The sequence below is a fragment of the Vicia villosa genome, linkage group LG5 (assembly GCF_029867415.1).
Source record: "Vicia villosa cultivar HV-30 ecotype Madison, WI linkage group LG5, Vvil1.0, whole genome shotgun sequence".
Lineage (NCBI taxonomy): Eukaryota > Viridiplantae > Streptophyta > Magnoliopsida > Fabales > Fabaceae > Vicia > Vicia villosa.
Genome location: NC_081184.1, coordinates 114340123 through 114363325, shown reverse-complemented (window position 1 = coordinate 114363325; position 23203 = coordinate 114340123).

Genomic DNA, 23203 nt, shown 5'->3' with positions numbered 1-23203 from the left:
TAATCATCAGCAGCAGACATGCCCGTCTTATTTCCATTATTTAAATATCTACTTGTTAAGCTATTTTTAAAGGCCTTCCAATGCTCACCCGCATATATCATCGTCTTCTTATCAACAACATCATTTTTAGGAATATCCCATATTTACTATGTTACACAACAAATAGAAGAGTTAGTACATATCAAAATACTAAATTTATGTACAATTGTGACAAATACAATTAAAATTACCTTAAGTCCTTTCCAAATTTCGTTTTTGTCTTCACTACCAACATTATCCCACTCATCAATCACAACACTGATTTTCTCTCGAGCAAGACAAGCCACATGAAACTTGAAATCTTTTGCAAGTTCCCCTATAGGATGTCCATCTGAATTAAAATCTATCGATATTCTCTCATCCCGTGCAGTCAAAAGTTGCAACTTTTTCATCCGGGTGCAACCTCTTCCCTTTTTTTGGTTGATTGAATATTCAACCCACTTTGCGAAGGAGCTGATGCATCACCCATGTGTCTGTTTAGAGAAAAAAACATAAGAATGGTTAGTAAGAATTCAAGCTCAATAATATGGAATTATATGATTAAAACTATTGTACATGAGACAATAAAAAAATTACTTAAAAACTGCATATTTAGATTAAATTTTTTTTCCAATTCCTAACTAAGTTTATAATGTTTGAATATTTTCCCATATGCCTTCTTGATGATCATCACGAGTGGCATACACCTCGTTGTCATACCCCAATTTTTGACCTAAGATACCACCTCATATCATAGCATATGCATCATTTGCATCTCTAACAAATTGCATAGCCTGTGTTTGTTACTTGTGACTCAGCAGGATTTAATCAAGAAATCACTCATCAGTACAAGCAACAATCAATTAGGGTTTTTGTTCCCCCTTCATCTCAAATGAATCATCTTCATCAACAACTAACATTTGGTCCCCAGAGATTCATTTCAACAAGCTCAAAGGCACTGAATCAACCAAATTAGGGTTTTGACTGAAGATAGCACACCCCTGACTTTTGCTCAGGATTTGACCTAATGACTTGGGAAATGACCTCAAGACCCCAAGTGCATCATTTTGACTTAATCTATTGGCTCAGAACATCTCCTACACAAAGACTGATCAACAGTGAAATTTCAAATCATCAGATTAGGGTTTTGAACTATCAGAGACTGAAATCAGGGATCACATTTGGGAAACCCTAAAAAGCCCCAGGGGATCACTCAAAGGTTTCAATCATCTTCAAATAATACTTATGACAATATCCAATGGAAATTACATCTCAATTCAAGATCCACAGTCATCAATTTCATCAGGTCGACAATTAGGGTTTTTGACCTAAATTCACTGAACAACTGCTTTTTTAATCAGGACATGGTGCCACAACTCAAATCATGACTCAATATCCTCTAATGCCTCAATATGATCCATTCATACCATTCATTTGATGAGGATAGCCTGGTTCATTGGAAATCTCCAGAAACGCGATTCGTCTAAAAAAGTCAATTGTACAAGATCACCATTGACTTTTGGGGAATTTTGGTCAACCATGACTTTTGAAGTTTTGAATCATTAATATATGATATATGAAGTCATTTGATCAAGAAAAATCAAGAAAATCAATCAAGAATCAAAAAGTCAAAAGTTTGACTTTCCATACTTAGAAAAATTCTAAGTGTTTTTCAATGGTTTTTTCCAAACTTTGGAAGGGAATTTCTCAAAATTTCACCTACAAACTGAAAAAAACTTCCAACATGAAAGTTGTAGATTTCGATCCAATGAACAACTTTGTCACATATAATTTTTTTCCAAAAGATCAACCATTTAAGAGATATGGAGCTTCAAAATTGGTATCTTTTGAAAACTTCACTTAAAACTTCATTTTCTTCAAAGTTCATGGATCTTTTTCACCCATTTCCTTAAAGGTCTTGAAGAAACTTTCAACTACGGTTTTGAAGTATGTAACATGAGCTTTCCAAAATGTCCAAGAGCATGAAAAAATATGGAGTGTAGCTATGGCTTTGAATTTTGCCATTAGTGACCATTTCACTTGAAATTTCAAGTCATTTTGCCAAAGTTATGAACTATCTTACCAAATAATGCAAGTGATGACACACCAATGCAATAATTAGAAGATATTTTCTGGTTTAGGATCAGATAGGAACGAGATAAGAAGCTTAGAGAAATAACCATGGTTAAGTCACTTTTAACCATATGCATTTAATGGCAAGATTCCTTTCTATCTCCAAATGCCAAATCACCATTCTTTGGGCAACTTGCAAAGTTCTGAGTTCAGAACTCTTGGCCTATAAATAGAGGTTCAAATCACTTCCAAAATCACACCAAAACCTCACAAATTATAGGTTTTCTCTTTCTTTCTTGAATTGCAAGTCTCTTAAGTTTCAAAGAGGTAAAATTCTCAACCTCCAAACCCTTGAAGCTATGACCAAAGTGATGATTCTAGCAAACCATAAACATCATATGGGATGTGTTTGAATCACTCATACACCCCAAAACACCTCAAATCTCAAAATCACTACCTCACTTCCATATTTGCATATATTGAACCTTATCATGCCAAAATCAATTCCAGGCTATTTCTGTCCAAACTAACACTTCAAACACCATCCATATACTTCATATGAACTATCCAAACACTCACCATCAACCTGTAACCTCATAATCATCAAGCTCGATCCATACTTGAAGCTTCTGCAGATCGGGTTCCATGGCCTTGCTCAAGTGAATTCAAACTATTCCAAGCATTCAAACATGTTCCATAAGGTCCATTGATGCTGTCCAGATCAAGAAACAACAACTGGAACTCCTCATTTGCAGAATTCGATTCTCACTTTTGCCGTTTTTGAAGGTAAGCTACTTGAACTTCAAACTCTATGAATCATGCATCATGAATGAAATATGAACATACCATCTTGTTTCTGCACCTATGAGGATCATTAACCCTCAATCAATTGCTATTTATCTTGCACATACACAATTTCATGATCAATCTCAGAATTAGGGTTCTTCACGATTTCCAGAAAATTGATGACCTTAGAGTGAAAATAAATGAAATCAAAGGCCACCATCATGATCCTTGTGAAAAACCGAGCGGAATAGACCCTTTACTTGATCAAAACAACACAGATTTGGAGATTTTCAAAAATCAGTTAGGGTTGTGTTCTTGGCGCGTTTTTTGGTTTAAACAATTCAAATATTGGTTTTAAAATATATTAAACTGAAGGCGTGTGTATTACAAGCCACAAGCGTGGCTCAGTTGGTCCATGTTTTGGTTGGTGAGAGAGAGGGCGTGGGTTCAACACCCCTAGGGACCAAAACCATTTTTTTTGCAACTATTTTTCTTTCATTTTTTAACAAACTTCATCAATTAATTTAACCAATCAAAATTCATTATTTTCACTTCATTTTTTGCACACTCTTTGTTTAATATACATATTTTATGAATACCAAAAAAAATCATCAAAAAAGATTTATTTAATACATTTTAATTAGGTTTAAAATGGCATGTTTTTAGGTATTTTCAAATACTTTAAATATTGTTTTATTTGATTTTTTCAAACATAATCACTTGTAAATATTTTTTTGTGATCAAACCCTAATCACTTAGGTCTTAATTAAGCATTAAAACTTGTTTTAACTTAATTAAGTTGATTTCTTTTAAATTCAAAATTGTTTTAAAACAAGAGATCACGATTCTTTTCAAAAACGATAACCATTTCTTTTTGATTTTTCTTTTCAAAAGAACTATTGATTAAATCTTTTTTTGATTGATCAATTGATTTTCAAAACGAAGTGGGGCCTCTCGAATATTAGAGAGTGTAAGTCCCATTTCTTTTCTTTTTGTACAGTTTTTTTCAAAACAATAAAACTTCTTCAAAATAAAACCTTTTCAAACAATTTTCAAATCATTTTCAAAACAACAAAACTTCAAAGAAACAAAACTTTTCAATATACCATGGGCCTCCATGTAGGTATAAGTCCCAAGCCCCTTTTGTACATACCCTTGCCTTTGTACAGTTTTTCTTCAAACAGAAAACTTCTTTCAAAACAACTTTTAAACAGTTTTTCAAACGACGCGTCTGTAAACAAAACAATCAACCATGTTTTGCAAATAAAACATGGGCCTCCACGTAGGTATAAGTCCCATTCCTGTACATGAAATTAGGTATTTCATTGTACACACACCTTTTTGTACATAGCTCGATCAATTTGTTTTTTTAACTTCGAACAACAAATCAAAAAATGAAGGTTTTCTTTAAATCTTCCCAAAAATACCATGGGCCTCCATGTAGGTATAAGTCCCGAGCCCTTTTGTAAATACCTGTTTACATAGCTTTGAATAAATTCAAGTGGACCTCTCCTCGAGTATAAGTCCCGAGCCCCCGTGTATACAAATGGATCATGCTTACAGGTATATTTCCTTCATAAACTCCATTATATACACACACTTTGTCATATATATAATTGTTCATACCTGTTCATGTTTGTTCATACTTGTTCATGTTTGTTCATATGTGTGATATGTGTGCTTGTTCAACTTAGTACAACACTAGGTTCCCCATAGCCTCCTATTGGGCTTCGTGCAAAGAATCTCCATAGTTTAGGTTAGGACATAGAGTATGGTTTCCCGGTGAAATCGCTCTAAGAGCTCAAACCAACTATACCATGCCTCCCCTTGGGCTTTGTACAAACGAGTGACCCTCCCATAGCCTCCTCTTGGGCTTACAATGCAAGGACCCTGGATTGTCCCTCCCATAGCCTCCTCTTGGGCTTATAATGCAAGGACCCTCGGATAGCCTCCTCTTGGGCTTCGTACAAGGACCCACGGGCTTCTTATAAGCACCCCCAATATCCAAAACAAATACCCTAGGAGATTAGACATTTATCATCTCTATGATAGGAGTATCTCTTCTATATCATCACAAACAATCAATCAATCAATCAATCAAACTTTTTTTTTGCCACAAGGCTGGCTAATCAATCAAACCTTTTTGCCACCATACTGGCTGATTAATCAAAGTTTTTGTCACAAGGCTGACTTCGTTGAAACTTTTGCCACAAGGCTAGCTGATTAATCAAAACTTTTTGTCACAAGGCTGACTTCATTGAAAGTTTTTGCCACAAGGCTGGCTAAAAAGCATCTTTATCATTCTAAGCACCATAAGTGGCATGGCCCAGGGCTTATAATGAAAAGATTTTCAAACAAAAAACAAACAGATGTATGTGATGATATAGATTAGATACATCGAACATTTAGATGACATTTGTCTCTTTTCCTTTGCTTCCACTAGCATAAGTGGGAACTACGATTGCTCTGACTTTCTCAACATCCCTTTGAGAATACGTAGACACAAGGTCGTATCCTTGGCGAGCAAAACTTCTCTCTCAAACCACTCAAACCTTAGCACCCGTAGACCCCGAGCTACAGATGCTCTGATTCCCTATAGGGCATATGTATGCAGAGGATCGTGATGATCTTTGCGAGCATAATCAAACAAACACCTTAGGTCCCACCTATTTCACAACAGAACCTCCACCATAACATAGAATGAAAAACAATAAAGAAACCTATAGAGTACTATAGATACGTTGGGTGCTAATACCTTCCCTTCGTATAACCAACCCTCTTACCCAAGATCTCTCCCCCACTTTTTAGGTTATTGCAGCTTTTTTCCTTTTCCTCCTTTGGAAATAATAAAAAGTTTGGTCGGAACAAAAGAAAAATCATTTTTTATGAGCACTCGAGCCCAAAGAAGGCATCAGGTGTCTCATCCCGAAAAAAAAATGATAAACGATTTTTCGCCCGCGACAGAAAAATGGCGACTTCACTGGGGATTTTCTTTTTATTGTTTCCAAAGGAAGGGTTATTTCTAATTATTGTTTTTTAATTCTTGTTACATGTGTGATTCTTTGGTTCTGTTACTTGTGTGGTTCTGTTACAAGTGATACATTATGGACAAATTCTAACCCGGATTAAGTACACATAAGAATTAGGTGGAGGGTATAGTCATGTACAAGCGTACGTGAGAATCCTTCCGCTCAGTGGAGGTTCCTTGTTGGTAATATATGTTTAGCATGTTTCGTAGCGAAAACATTATTGCTGCATTGAACTGTAGAAGCTGAGTTGGCCGTAGAACCCCAACCCATCCTGGCCTTATTAGGACGTGGTGCAGAAACGATCCAGGTGAAGACTTGGATAGTTGTCATGCGGAGAACCACACTCAGACGAGTTTTTCTTGAGAATATTTCTGGCTCATGAGTTTAATTGTGGAAGGCCGGTAATATCTGAAAGAAAAATGTAGACTCTGACGTATCAGTAGAACATGTTGTGCAGGTGATTAACTAGAACTATCCCATTTTTGGTTCTCTGACCTCATGCTCGTGACGCTGGACCTTTGAACCTATGTGTACCATGTTTGTGTTACCATGTTTGTGTACCATGTTTGCGTTACCATGTTCGTATTACCATGTTTGTTTTACCATGTTTGAATATGTGGCATTCATGCATCCACGCATTCATACATTCAAAAAAAAAAACCATCTTTTTTCCATAAAAAAAAACATGATTTTTCCAAAGATTTAGAGAAATTTTCTTTGCAAACATTAGGATTAAGTTATGGAAGAGGTAAAAAGGCATACCAAGAAATATGGTTTCAAAGCGCCTGATGTGGGAAAACTGATAGAGTTATCATCTTTTGTACAAGATCCTTCGGATTTTAGGAAAAGTTATGGAAAGCTTTTGCCTATCCTGAATACTCATGTTGATGAAGGACTTCTCAAGACTCTGGTTCAGTTCTATGATCCCGTCTACCGTTGTTTTACCTTTCCAGACTACCAGTTGGTACCGACCTTGGAAGAATATGCCAATCTTTTGGGTATTCCTGTATCTGACAAAATACCCTTCAATGGTTTGGAAGCCATTCCTAAGTCACACGTCATTGCAGCAAGTATCCACTTGAAGAAGTCTGAAGTAGAGAGTAATTGGACTACCAAAGGAAACCTCCCGGGTTTAACTTCACACTTCCTAATAAAGAAAGCCTTTGATTTCATCGAAACTGGTAGCATGATAGCTTTTGAAGCTATACTAGCCTTGCTCATCTATGGGTTAGTTCTGTTTCCCAACGTCGACAACTTTGTTGATATCAATGCCATAAAAATCTTTTTGAATGGAAATCCTGTTCCGACTTTGCTTGGTGACATGTATTTCTCTGTCCATCATAGGAATCGCCAAGGCGGTGGAATCATTGTTTGTTGTGCACCTCTGTTGTTCAAATGGATTGTTTCACACTTACCCGAGTCTCCTATTTTCACGGAAAACCGAGAAGGCTTGCGTTGGCCTCGAAGACTTATGTCTCTTACTAATAATGATATTCATTGGTATACCTTGGCTCACTGTGGTACAGAAACCATTGATAGTTGTGGAGAGTTCGCCAACGTACCCCTCATTGGTACACAAGGAGGAATTAACTACAATCCAATCTTAGCCCGACGACAACTCGGGTATGCAAATTCAGCTAAACCCTTTGGTCTCGCAGTGGAATGCTACTTTTACAAAGAAGGGGATGATCCTCAAAGGTTGAAAACAAGAATGGTGAGAGCTTGGTACGACGTCCGATGGAAAGAAAAAGGTGAGGCGAGAAATTGCATTGCCGTGGACACCTACACCTGCTGGGTAAAGAAAAGAGCAAAGGAGTTTCAAATGCCTTATGATTATGAAAAACCCATGTTTCCTGCAGTGTCTCAACGACCCAACATTCCCACTATGGAGGAATACCAAGACACTTTGGCTAAGATGAGGATAGAAAAAGACGCTTGGGAAGAAAAGTTTCGTAGAACTGATGTGGAAAATAGAAAGTTGAAGAAACGAGTGAAAGATCACGAAGAAACTCTCTACTGTCAAGATGGATGGCTCATGAGCAAAGATGAGAAGATTCGTCAGAAAGACGCTGCAATCAAGAGGTACATCAAAGAAAGCAAGAAGAATCTTGAAGGCTCAACAAGCAACGCTCCGACTCCTGATGATTGGAAGAATGTTGTTGACAAACTGAGGACCGAAAAGGCCAAGTTGAAAGCTTACTATGGGAAAGAAATCATGAAGCTCAAGCTGCACAACGCATTTGGTTCTTCGTCTGATGAAGATGCTTAGGATTGTTTAGCTTTTTTATTTATCATTTGCTTTTGTAAGGAGCTACGCTCCAATGTTGTAACATTTCCCATTTATTCAATAAAAGAATAGTTTGTGTTCCAATGTTTGCAAGAAAATAATCTTTAGAATGTTTGGAAAAATCATAAATTTCTTTTTGCATACATCATTCTGCATATCGAGTCTGTTGTCTAGAGTCTTATCTTTTGGATCTCTCTCCAATAGATCGTCAAGCTATCGCGTCTCAAAGTTTCTCGACCGCGCTCGCAATCAGATCACAGATACAATACTCGTTCAAGCAGAAGAAGAGTAATGGAACACTCTGAACAAGAGAATATTGAGCTTCGTGGTACAGTGACCACCCTTCAGGAAAAGTTGGAAAGTCTCACTACTCTGGTTGACTCCTTAATGGCCGCACAGAATCAGCCGCCGCCGCCAAACAGTCAAGCAACAATGACATCTGAAGTCACTACTCCAGTTTCTACAGTTGCATTCAGCATTCCATCTTTCTCCATGCCAGAAGGTTGGGGCACGCCTTTCAGCTTTGGTGCAGGTTTTCGCCATAATTTCTCTGGGGTTCAAACAGCTACAACTGAAGCGCCTGCTACACAGGGTTCGGTGTTTATTCCACATTCAGGGGTAACTTTTTCCCAAATCACTATGGCACTTTCTCAACCCACTATGACGGTTCCGACCCCTACGGTTCACACTGTTCCTTATGATGGCAATGAGATTTATCATGATCAAGGTGATAGCACAAATCAGCGTAATCTTGTGGGAGATCTCCAAGAGCAGTTTAACAAGATTCAACTGGAAGTCAAAGCTATTCGGGGAAAAGATTTGTTTGGAAAGAATGCTCAGGAGCTATGTTTGGTTCCCAGTGTACAAATACCAGCTAAATTCAAGGTCCCAGACTTTGAGAAGTACAAAGGTAGTTCTTGTCCACAAAGTCATCTCGTGATGTATGCTAGGAAGATGTCTACTTATGCAGATAATCTTCAGTTGCTCATCCATTACTTTCAAGACAGTTTGACTGGTGCCACACTGAAGTGGTACACAGGCTTGGATAGCACTAATATTAGAACATTCAATGACCTAGGTGAGGCCTTTGTCCGACAATACAAGTATAACTCAGATATGGCTCCAGACAGAGATCAGCTTCGATCCATGGCTCAGAAAGACCATGAAGCTTTCAAAGAGTATGCCCAACGATGGAGAGAAACTGCTGCTCAGATTAATCCACCGTTAAAAGAGAAAGAGATGACAAAGATCTTCTTGAATACTCTTGGCCCGTTTTATTATGAACGCATGATTGCTAGTGCTCCAAGTGATTTCACCGAAATGGTAAACATGGGGATGCGTCTAGAAGAAAGGGTCCGAACCGGACGTCTAACTAAAGAGGGTGGATCTTCAAGCGGAACCAAAAAGTTCGGAAGTGGTTTCCCAAAGAAGAAAGAACAAAGTGTTGACATGGTATCCCAATGGAGGCCAAGAGGAAATGTCAATCGTCAACGACAGGTAGCTGCTATTGCACCAGTCGTTAATACAACACCGAATCCGGGATTTACTCCGTAGTTTCAACAACAACAGCCTCGACCACAGGCTCAACAGTTTAACAATAATCAGAATCGTGTGCAAAGAGCACCACAGTTTGATCCGATTCCAATGACCTACACAGAATTGTACCCTGCTTTGATTGAAAGAGGTCTTATTCAAACTAAAGCACCACCACCAGTACCTGAGAAACTCCCATGGTGGTACAAAGCTGAGGTCTCATGCCCTTATCATCAAGGAGCACCTGGCCATGATCTTGAGCACTGCATAGCCTTGAAATATGAAGTTCAGAGGTTGGTTAGGTCAAATCTTCTCTCTTTCAGAAATTTGAATCCTAATGTGCAAGCAAATCCGCTGCCCAATCATGGAGGGCATGTTGTAAACATGGTGTACGGATGTCCTGGTCTGTACCGAGTCTATAATATCAATTACTCAAGAGCAGATTTGGTACAAATGCACGCTACTCTCTGTCAAGGGCAGAATTTTCGCCAGCATCACTACGGTTCCTGCAGCATATGTTGTGTAGATCCTCACGGATGTTCGATTGTGAGAAGAGATCTCCAAGTTCTGTTGGATAATGGTACTATTCAGATCTACAGAAATAGGGATGAAAATGAAGTTAACATGATAGGATGTTATCCGCATGAGCTTTTAGTCTCAGATATCAACTCGGAAATGCCTACAGTTAACGTCATCGTTCCTCATTTCAACATGCCTGAGCGCATAGAAGTTACTTACAACAAGCCAAGGGTTCCTGTTGCTCCTTTGATCATTTGTCTACCTGGACCTGTCCCTTATGACTCTGACAAGGCAGTTCCATACAACTACAATGCTACAATGATAAAGAATGGACAAGAAGTTCCTTTACCTACTCTTTCATCTGTCGTGAACATCGCTGATGTGAGTCGAGTAACAAGAAGTGGACGTGTGTATACTCCACTACCTCCGAAGCAGCCTGTTGCTCCTGCAACCAGGCAAAATCCTGTCAATACACTAGTGGGAAATCCCGAGGAAACTCCTGTCAGTAATACAAGCACTGATGTTGGTCAATCCAATGGAACCAATGTCAATCCTGACTTTGATGAAACTTTGAAGCTTATCAAAAGAAATGAATACAAGATTGTGGATCAGCTTATGCAGACTCCTTCAAAAATCTCAATACTTTCATTGCTGTTGAATTCAGAAGCCCACAGGGAAGCCCTGATGAGAGTTTTGGATCAGGCTTTTGTAGATCATGATGTGACTGTTGACCATTTTGATGGGATAATAGCCAACATAACTGCTTGCAACAATTTAAGCTTCTGTGATGAAGAACTCCCCGAGGAGGGTAGAAATCACAATCTTGCTCTGCACATTTCTATGAACTGTCAGTTAGACTCTTTGTCCAATGTGTTGGTAGACACCGGATCTTCCTTGAATGTGATGCCAAAGACGACTCTTGCTCGCTTGTCTTATCAAGGAATGCCTATGAAGTTCAGTGGTGTAGTAGTCAAAGCATTTGATGGTTCGCGAAAATCTATTATCGGCGAAGTCAACCTTCCCATGACAATTGGTCCACATACATTTCAAATCACTTTCCAGGCCATGGACATTCAAGCTGCTTATAGCTGTCTGTTAGGACGACCATGGGTCCATGAAGCAGGGGCAGTAACTTCTACGCTCCATCAAAAGTTAAAATTTGTAACAAATGGAAAATTGGTAACAATAAGTGGAGAGCAAGCCTTGATGGTGAGCCATTTATCCAATTTCTCTTTCATAAGTGCTGACAGTGAGGAAGGAACGCAGTTCCAAGGTCTCTCTTTAGAAGAAGAATCTTCCAAAAAGAAAGCATCGATCTCTTCTTACAAAGAGGCGGTAAAAGTAGTGAAAGATGGAACTACCACTGGCTGGGGGAAAGTTGTGATCCCGACCAAGAATGAAACTAGAGCAGGTCTCGGATGTTCACCAACATTCTCAAACTGCACCAAGAAGGATGAAACCCTTTGTCCGATCAAAGAAACGTTCCATAGTGGAGGGTTCCTTAACCCAATTCCTCAAGAGGTCAATGTCCTTATTGAAGAATGCATCGAAGAAGGTCTCTCCGATACTGAAGAAGAATGGAAATGTTATCTCAATGACTCAGGATACATATCTCAGGAAGAACCATATCCTCCTTCAGAGAAATCCAAAGGCAAAGAAACTGAGCCTGTTCCTGCAGAAATCTGGGACACCTTGGGACAACCAAGTGGAAAATATGATTACATGGTGAAATATACTGCACCTGAAAGTTCAAAGATTGCGATTGAAGATATCCAACCAACTGGATGGGGAGATTCCTTTGAATATAATAGTCAACCAGAAGAGGCTTATCAGCCCTGTCAATTTTCTCAGCAGCCTGAAATTACTGAAGATTTCAGCTTCAACGCATCTACCAAGATTTATAATCCTAAAGATGGTTATTATCACATAAATGCCATTTTTGAAGATGAAGGGGAAGATGGCCCCGCAGTTGACTCGGAAAGTGTCTCTGACAATGAGTCTCTTCATCCTGAAGACTGGGAAATACATCCTGAAAATTCTGAAGATTGTGATTCATCTTATGCTCTTCAAGAAGTAGAAAAAGACTGTTTCAACTCTACAAAGAACAAGAGTGACAAACCAGGACCTTCAAATCCTGCTCGACCAGCGGTCAATGTCAATACTGAAGATAATTCTGAGGAGAATTTTCCTGAATACATAATACACAGAGGAGTTCGTTGTTACTGGAAAGCTGTCGACGTTCCGAATGTTGTTCGCCGCTCAAAGTAATCACCTCGCTGTTATTTTGACCTCCTGCCTTGCCCAAAGCAGAGAGATGTTTTATAGGGCTTTGCTTTTAAATGTTCCGCCCAAATAACTTTGTGTATAGGGCTTTGTTTTAAAAGTTTCCCTCTTTGTCCTGCCCAAGACAAATGAGTTTGTGTTTAGGGCTTTGTTTCAAAAATGAATCATAAATAAAGCGTCATTTTGAATTCCCTACATTATATGTTTTATTTTTGCTTTTTCTGGAAATGGTAATCCTAAAAAACCAAAATAAAAAAAAACTTTTCAAAAAAATCTGCATACACTCCTGCATTCATAAATTTTTCTGAAATAAATATAAATCACATGTGCAGATTTACTATTGATAAACCCATTGAATGCAATAACCCTATGCCCTCTCCCAACTTTGAGTTTCCTGTGTTCGAAGCCGAAGAAGAGGAAGAAGAAGAGATTCCGGACGAGATCTCTCGATTACTTAAGCACGAGGAAAGAGCCATTCTGCCTCACAAAGAGCCTTTAGAAAAGATCAACTTGGGTTCTGAAGAAGACAAAAAAGAAGTGACCATTGGATCGCTGCTTGATACTGATATCAAGAGTAAGTTGACAAACCTTCTCAAAGAATATGCTGACGTGTTTGCCTGGTCTTACCAAGACATGCCTGGGTTGGATACCAATATTGTTCAGCATTACTTGCCATTGAAGCCAGAATGTCCGCCAGTTAAGCAGAAATTGCGAAGGACTCACCCTGATATGGCTAACAAGATCAAAGTGGAAGTTCAAAAACAGCTCGACGCAGGTTTTCTTGTCACCTCAGAATATCCTCAATGGTTGGCCAACATAGTGCCGGTTCCGAAGAAAGATGGAAAAGTCAGAATGTGTGTTGACTACCGTGACTTGAACAAGGCCAGTCCAAAAGATGACTTTCCATTACCTCATATTGACATGCTCGTTGATAACACCGCTAAGTTCAACGTCTTTTCTTTCATGGACGGGTTCTCCGGTTATAATCAGATCAAGATGGCTCCTGAAGACATGGAGAAGACGTCTTTCATCACCCCATGGGGTACATTTTGCTACAAAGTGATGCCGTTTGGATTAAAGAATGCAGGCGCAACTTACCAAAGGGCAATGACTACTCTCTTTCATAACATGATGCATAAAGAAATTGAAGTTTATGTGGACGACATGATAGCCAAGTCCAGCACAGAAGAAGAACATATTGAATACCTTTTGAAGTTGTTTCAACGACTAAGGAAATATCAGCTTCGCTTGAATCCTAACAAATGTACTTTAGGGGTTAGATCTGGAAAATTCTTGGGTTTCATTGTCAGCGAAAGAGGTATTGAAGTAGATCCCGACAAAGTCAGAGCTATTCAAGAGATGCCTGCACCAAAAACTGAAAAGCAAGTAAGAGGATTTCTCGGACGATTAAACTATATCTCCAGATTTATCTCTCAAATGACTGCTACTTGTGGGCCAATTTTCAAGCTTCTCCGCAAAGATCAAGGGGTTGTATGGACTGAAGATTGCCAGAAAGCGTTCGACAGTATCAAGGAATACCTGTTAGAACCACCAATATTGATTCCTCCGGTTGAAGGAAGACCACTAATCATGTACCTTACCGTGTTGGAAGAATCCATGGGTTGTATGCTTGGACAGCAAGATGAAACCGGTAAGAAGGAGCATGCCATCTATTACCTGAGTAAGAAATTCACAGATTGTGAGTCTCGTTACTCCATGCTCGAAAAAACATGTTGTGCTTTGGCTTGGGCTTCAAAACGTCTCCGCCAATACATGATCAACAATACTACTTGGTTAATCTCCAAAATGGATCCGATCAAGTATGTCTTTGAAAAGCCTGCCTTAACAGGAAGGATTGCCCGATGGCAAATGCTGTTATCTGAATATGACATTGAGTACCGTGCTCAAAAAGCGGTCAAAGAAAGCATTCTCGCCGATCACCTGGCACATCAACCAATTAATGAATATCAATCTCTCAAGTTTGACTTTCCTGATGAAGATGTCATGTACTTAAAGATGAAAGATTGTAACGAACCGTTACCTGAAGAAGGTCCTGATCCTGGATCAAGATGGGGCCTAATTTTCGACGGAGCAGTAAACGCTTTTGGCAATGGAATTGGGGCAATCATCATCACTCCCAAGGGTACTCATATCCCATTCTCCGCCAGATTACTATTTGATTGCACCAACAACATCGCAGAATATGAAGCTTGTATCATGGGTCTCGAAGAAGCCATTGACTTAAGGATCAAGATCCTCGACATCTATGGAGATTCCGCTCTCGTGATCAACCAAATCAAAGACAAATGGGAAACTTACCACCCTGGCTTGATTCCTTACAGAGATTATGCAAGACGTCTGTTGACTTTCTTCAACAAGGTTGAATTGCATCATATACCTCGAGATCAGAATCGAATGGCAGACGCCTTGGCTACTCTATCTTCCATGTTCAAAGTCAATCATTGGAACGATATGCCTACAGTCAGAATTACGCGCCTTGAAAGGCCCGCCTATGTGTTTGCAACCGAAGCAGTCATCGATGATAAATCGTGGTTTCACGACATCAAACGCTTCCTTCAAACTCAAGAGTACCCACTTGAGGCATCAAACAAAGATAAGAAAACTCTAAGGAGGCTTTCTGGCAGTTTCTTCCTGAACGGAGATGTGCTATACAAAAGAAATTTCGACATGGTTTTGCTCAGATGCGTGGATAGACACGAAGTAGACATGTTAATGCATGAAGTGCATGAAGGGTCCTTTGGAACTCATTCAAATGGGCATGCAATGTCCAAAAAGATCCTAAGAGCAGGATACTATTGGTTGACAATGGAATCTGACTGTTACAAACACGTGAAGAGATGTCACAAGTGCCAGATCTACGCAGATAAGATCCATGTTGAAGGATAGAAAAACACTTAGAAAGGGGGGGTTTGAATAAGTGTAGCTTTAAAAACTTGACAGATAAAAATAAATTGCACAGTTATTTTTATCCTGGTTCGTTGTTAACTAAACTACTCCAGTCCACCCCCGCAGAGATGATTTACCTCAACTGAGGATTTAATCCACTAATCGCACGGATTACAATGGTTCTCCACTTAGTCAGCAACTAAGTCTTCCAGAGTCTTCTGATCACACACTGATCACTCCAGGAACAACTGCTTAGATACCCTCTAAGACTTTTCTAGAGTATTCTGATCCACACGATCACTCTAGTTACAACCTGCTTAGATAACCTCTAAGACTTCCTAGAGTATACTGATCCACACGATCACTCTAGTTCCTTACAACTTAATGTAATCAATTCTAAGAGTATTACAATTGCTTCTTAAAAGCTATAATCACAAACTGTGATATTTCTCTTAACGTTTAAGCTTAATCTCACTAATATATTACAACAGCAATGTAGTGAGCTTTGATGAAGATGAAGATTCTGAGCTTTGAGTAGAACAGAGTTTCAGCAAGTTAATATGAGTTGTTTTGTGCAGAATCGTTAACCTTGCTTCTCATCAGAACTTCATATTTATAGGCGTTGGAGAAGATGACCGTTGAGTGCATTTAATGCTTTGCGTGTTCTGTACAGCATCGCATTTAATGTTATACGCTTTTGTCAACTACCTCGAGCCTTGTTCACGCTGTGTCTACTGACGTTGCCTATAGTAGCTTTTAACGTTCCTTTTGTCAGTCAGCGTAGCTTGCCACGTGTACTTCCTTCTTATCTGATGTTTTGTGAATACAACGTTTGAATATCATCAGAGTCAAACAGCTTGGTGCAAAGCATCTTCTGATCTTCTGACCTTGAAGTGCTTCTGAACGTGATACCATCAGAACTTCAGTGCTTCTGATCTCATGTTCTTCTGATGCTTCCATAGACCCATGTTCTGATTCTGCTTCGACCATCTTCTGATGTCTTGCCAGACCATGTTCTGATGTTGCATGCTGAACCCTTGAGACAAAGCTTCTGAGCGCTGAATTATGCATACTCTTTATATATTTCCTGAAAAGGAAATTGCATTGGATTAGAGTACCATATTATCTTAAGCAAAATTCATATTATTGTTATCATCAAAACTAAGATAATTGATCAGAACAAATCTTGTTCTAACAATCTCCCCCTTTTTGATGATGACAAAAACATATATAAATGATATGAATTTGCGATCAGAAAGAGCAGACGGCAAAAGACAAATTACACAGCTATAGCATAAGCATATGAATATGTCTCCCCCTGAGATTAACAATCTCCCCCTGAGATAAATAATCTCCCCCTGAAATAAATACTCGAAGAACTTTAATAAAAGACTTCCCTGATTATTTCGGTAGAGACGATCACATAAGCTTCTGTCTTTAGAGAATTCATAGCTTCTGACTTCTGCTTCCATTGGACAGCTTCAGAACTAGAATTTCTTTAGATCCCTAGAACACTCACAGCTTCTGATTCCTGCTTCCATCTAGGACAGCTTCAGAACTTGAATTTCTTTGATCTTCAGAACATTCACAGCTTCTGATTTCTGCTTCCATTTAGGACAGCTTCAGAACTTGAATTTCTTTGATCTTCAGAACATTCACAGCTTCTGATTTCTGCTTCCATTTAGGACAGCTTCAGAACTTGAGTTTTCTGGATCTTTAGAACATTCACAGCTTCTGATTTCTGCTTCCCTCGGATAGCTTCAGAGCTTTGAATTTCTACCAACATCACTTCATGCTAGATTTGTATCAGAACATTGTTGAATGTACCAGAGCATCATCAGAGCATCTCTACATCCTGAAATGTTACAGAACAAAAACTAAACGACAAAAGTCAGCATGAACGAGTCAGAACAAAAAATGTATATTAGAACACATGATATGTATCAGAGCCATATAGGCTAAAATAATGTTATCAGAGCAAATAGAATTTTGTCAGAGCAAATAGACAAATATGGATCAAATTCTATTTTCAGTGCTTCTGATTCATTCTTCTTTCTTGCTTCTGACTTCTGAAGCTTGACAGCACTCGGCTTGCTTCAGTTTCCATGAGCGTATTCTTTTTACAGAATAACACTTCTTATGGTTTTGCTTCTTGTGTTTGCTTTGAAGATTCTCTTCACTTCTTTATACCTGCAAAACACTTAAACCATATAGAACTTGCAGTTCTTGTTAGTAAATAGCAACTGACTACATCAAATCATTTATCATTTATCTTTCTCCCCCTTTTTGTCATATCATCAAAAAAGCAAAAAAGATTCAGAGACAAACAAAACGAAACACACAGAGGAAGAAGATGATTTCATTTAAGTTCAAACAGCAGGTACAAAAGTACATGAGGATAAGTAAGATCAGATGCACAAAGACAGATGCAACGAAAAGAAAGAAACAACACAGACTCAATCTAAGATGGCCCTAGCCTTGACAAGATCTTGGCCAGCATCTCTTGAACCTCACTGTTGTGTCCTTCTTGCCTCACCATGAAAGCTCTATACTCATCATTGAGTGAGCTTTGCTCATCCTGTCTCCTCTGAATTTCTTCCAGAGTCCTTGCAAGACGAGAAGATTCATCAGAAGAAGCTTCACCGCTTTCAACCACAGGAATAGCAACTTGATCTGTAGCTTCCATGGATAGATCATTTGCAGGGATTTCCTCAACAGGATCTGATTCAGCAACATGATCTTCAGCATCTGCTTCTTGCATAGAAGCATCTCCATATTCTGCAGCAGGAATTTCCGAGTCTCCATTCTCAAGTGCCTGAAGAATGGCAGCTAGATTCCTGGGAGCAGAAGGACCTTCAACTTCTGGTGGGTCAACAACTTCTGGAATGACCAAGCTTGGGTCTTTCTCAGAAGGGTTTTCCCTCAGATAGTCAAAGAGAGTCTTGAAGTCTCCGAGCAGAACAGGATAATCAGGAATAAAGATAACGATATCCCTGCATGGATTTGCTTCCATTTCAGCAGCCAGTCTTGCTACTTCCAATTCATCCACAAAGGGCTTTTCCTCAGCAGCAACACAATTTCTGAGAGGATGGTAGTATATACCATTATCATCCTCCAGAAGGTAACCAGGGTAACCAGGGGCAGCAGCCACTAGTCTTTTCTGTACTCCCATTGCTTCTACTTGAAAATCCTTACGAAATCTTCTCCAGAGATTTCTTGTAGAAACATCATCCAGACCATTTAGAAATGCATCCTTCAGAAGGTCTAGACTGCTAATCACCTCATGTCTAAAAAGTTCCAGGTAGGTATAGGGTTCAGGTTCAGGCGGATTGAAGGTGAATTTGTAGTCAGGGTAGAGAAGACAGTAAGGTTTGGATTTTCTGGTAGGTAAGGGATGGGATATAGAAGGTGGAGGTGCGGTGGATGAGGAAGAGGGGATATCTGAGAGAATGATTGATGAGGATGGAATATCAGAAATCATAGATTGAGACGAGGATGGAGTATTTGTAAAGGGAATTGGTGAGAAAGATTTATCAGAAGGAGTTGGGGGAAGAATACTTAGAGGTGTGGGGTTTAGAATGGGAGAGGAGAAGGACGATGGAGAAGGATTTGGTAAGGTGAAGTTTATTTTTGGTTCAGATGGAGGTGATAGGAAAGATGGTTTAGGGACAGAAGGAGGTGGAGTAAAAACCTGTCTGGAGATTTGCACAGAAGAAGAAGATCTGGTTCTGCGAAAGGAATCTCTAATCCTTTTCTCCCTTCGTTCTTCAGAGTCCACCTTGTCAGGATCAAAGGTGACTCTCAACTTCTTGGCTTTCTTAGCCTCATCTTCTCGGGCTTTTCTTTTAATTCTAGCCTTTTGTTCCTTCTGATCCTTCTTCAAAAGGTCAGCCTTGGACGGAAGTACTCTGCCACGGATCCAAGCAGGATCAATATCTGATTGCTTCCTAACACAATCTTCCAGGTAAGACTTGACAACCTGATGCAGTTCTTCTTGAAACAGGGAGGCAAAACCTTCAACAACAACTCTTCTTGAGAGAATGTCAGGAAAGCTTGGGCACACAGAAGGTACATTTTTAATGAGTTCTAATCTGAACAAATCCACACCATTAAAAATGGGACCTTGAACTACTCCAAGCAAATGGGATGCATTGAGTTTTCTGATGGAGTCCAGCACTTTGCTTTCAGTAAGAATGTCTGAAATCATTCTTCCAAACGGAATAGTCGTTCTTGAAAGATGAGGGTACTTCGCCCTTTCCTCTTCTCTTGACTCAAGGATTGAAGTCTTTAGATTCTCAAACAGAATGTGAGAAATGTTGATCTCAGTCTTTTTGCCAATGCAGAAAAGAGTGTGCTTGTGATCTGGACTGATGTAAGAAGAGGAGAGCATCCTTTTTCTGTGGTGAAGAGAACCCAGAATAATCTCAGCCCATACTCTATAAAATGGCCTCAAGGTGCCTGTGTTATTCGAGTCAATCCCAGAAGACTTAGAGATTTGTTTTTCAACTATCGACCAATCAACAGATGCATGTCGAAAACCAGACCAACCTTCTTCATCATTCAGATTGTATAGCTTCCTGATCAGTTTTTCAGAGATAACCACTTCATGCCCTAGCACGAATGAAATGATGGCCGTTGGAGTAACCGTTGCATGTACCCAGAAATCCTTCACAAGATCAGGATAAATTGGACCAACCAATCTATTAAGGTACTTGGACCATCCTTGCTCAAGGATTCTTGCATCACACTTAAAGCCATTCGCTTTAAGATTGTTTAAGTCCACAGCAGTTTCACATAAAACCTCTGTCGCACGCTCGCGAAAATCAGACAGAGTCGCCACCAATATATTTATCCCAAAGGGAAAGGAATATCGGAAAACCTGGAACGAATAAGAACGAGGTCTTTCGACCAGAGAATCAGGGTACGGGAGTCGGTTACGCGAGGGGAAGGTGCTAGCACCCCTCACGCCCATCGTACTCGATGGTATCCACCTATGTTTGTTGCTATCTAAAGGGTGTATAAATCTATAGCTTAATTACTAAGGGAATGCATGCAAATGAATGAAAAAGAAACACGGGGAAAATAAGGTTTATAAATAGTTGTGCTCGTTCAAGCCCCGCGACTTGATGCCTACGTATCCTTTTCAGGAATCAGAGCGCCGTAGTTCTGCTCTTTAGTTTTTGTTTGTTTTTATGTTTTTTTAGTGGACGAAGTTACATTCGCACTCCGCTGCTCGACCTCTGGAGTCTTAAGCTGGGAATGGAGCGGAAATAACGTGTCCGATTAAAGAATGCCTCGGAGGCGAGATAGAGAAAAGAGTTTGAGCGTTCAAGTTGCACCCTAAAGCAAGGGAGACTCGAGTTGCTCTTTGGTTTGTGTTTTTTAGAATTTGGGAACTTACGCCTGAATGGAACCCTAAAGCAAGGGAGATCCAAGCACTCGAACGTTCCCTAAAGCAAGGGACGTTCAAGCTTCCATTCCCCTTTTAAGAATTTTCACTTTTTTATTAGTGTTTTTTAAATGTTTTCTTTGTATTTTTTTAAGGGAAATTAAGTCAAGTATTTGTTAAGTGTTTTAAAGTTGAAAAGGAAAAGAAACTAGCCTAAGTATGAAGGGAATTTCTAAGTCCTGATGTTGTCATGGTTTCTACCTAAAGGTTAGGAATAAAGGAACATGAAAGTAAAGTCACGATTATAAGTCAATAGTGAGTAACACAATGGTGCAAAAATTGGCATACAAGCATATAGTAACAAGTCAAAAACATAGTACAAAATGAATTAAAAATACTACTATTTTTTATATTGAATTTTATGAGAGAAATTGAGTTACAAGTCATGTAAAAGACTAAAACAAAATAGCCTAAAACTACTATTTTTTAGTGATTATTTTTATATGTGTCAAAAATTATATTACAAGTCTAAAAATGATAGTAGAAAAATTAGCAATTAATCCACTAAAAGAAAATGGTAAAAACTAATATTTTTATGCACATTTTTAATGTCAAAAGAGTTTGATTAAATGGTCTAAAATGATAGGAAAAGGAAGTCATTTTTATTACTAAGAAAGTGACAAAAAATCTAATTAAAATCTAAATTAAAATGTAAACAGGGGGTGCCAAATTGAATTTGATGGTGTAGAAAGCAATGGGCGCAGGCCCGTGGTGTTGGCCCGGAGGTTGTTTTTATTACAGCATTTTTGTTCAGATGGTGCATTGGGCCATGGTAGGGTGAACAAGCAAATTCGGACCTAAATGTTATGATCCAAAACAACATTCATACTTTATTATTATTTCAGAAATACCCATTCAAATTAATAAATAATAATAATTAATTAATTAAAAAACAAATGAAAAGAAAAGGGATTTAGGGTTTGCAATGTGACTATTCAAATTCAGAACTCACCTCTCCTTTGCGAACAGAGAAACGGCGCCGATAGTTCCTCCTCATCTTTGGCCGGCCGTTCAATTCGTCTCCGGCGAACAACAAAGCTTGCTCCCTCTGGCTTTCTCCGTTCATCCCTCATTATCTTCTCCGAGCTTCCGATTCATATTCTTGCGTCGGAGGCGTGTGATTCTCGTGCCTGAAAGTGATGCGAATATCTGAAGGTGAAGGAGATTGTGTAGAGAAGATGAAGATTTGGAGATGGTGTTGGTTGTGAAGATGATGGTGAATCGATCGAGGGAGATGAAGGCTGAGTAGTTGTTGAAGATGAATGATGGAGGTAGTTTGAAGAATTGATCTTAAGCAAACTTCTTACAGGTGAAATCTTAGTTCTTCGCTTCTCTTTGTTTTTGCTCTTTATTCACGATTCTTCTTCTTCTTTGCTAAGCTTCTGTTTTGGTTGTTGTTGTGATGTGAAATTGAACGCCATGGTTCTTGAACACGAAGATGATACGAAAGTTTATTGCTTGCAGAGTTCGTGATTGAAGCTTGAAGACTCGATGATTGTTGTTGAAGGTTGCTGATGATTGAAGGGGGGAAGAAGGCTTGAATTGTGTGTTGAAGGTGATTGAAGAAGGTGAAGGTTGATTGAAGATGAAATGGTGACGAAGGTTAGAGAAAGAGATGAAGAATGAAGATAGAGTGAGGATGATGAAGAGTGGATGATGGTGGTGGAAGTGGAGGATTGAGTAGAGAACGAATGGTGAGAAATGGGGTGAATGAACAAAAAATGGTGGAGAAGAGTGATGAAATGGTGGAGGTTCTGATTTTATAGCAGTTGATTTTGCAGGTTAGTTTTTCTACTCTGGTTTTCTGTTTGGATTCAGTTCTCTTCTGTTACCAAGTTTGTTGGGATCTCCTATATGGTTAAGAGAGTTAGTTATAAATTGGAAATTAGATGGTAGTTAGAAAAGTTAGTTACAAGGGCTTTGACAGTTATGAATTGGTTAGGTTGTTAGGATGAGTGGTTGAATTCTGTTATCTTTTGTAACTGACTTAGAAGGTTGGTTATAGCTCTGTTTGACAGTTAACTGGTTGAGAAATTCAGTTAGAGTTGAAATGACTATAGGTTTTGTTATAAGGTTAGTTATGAATTCAGTTAGACAGTTAGGGGTTAAAAGGTGGTTATGAAGTTAGTTGGAGGTTGTGTTCAGTGCTGAAAGTTTGTTAAGTTTTGGATTGCTGGTAGTTATGAGAGCAACTGAATTAATTGAATTGGTTAGGGGTAAAGTGGCCGTTAGGACAGTTAGAGGGATAGGTTTGTGGGATTTTGTAATGGCAGTTAGTTTCATGTTTGAACTGATGCAGAACTGGTTGGATTTTTTTAT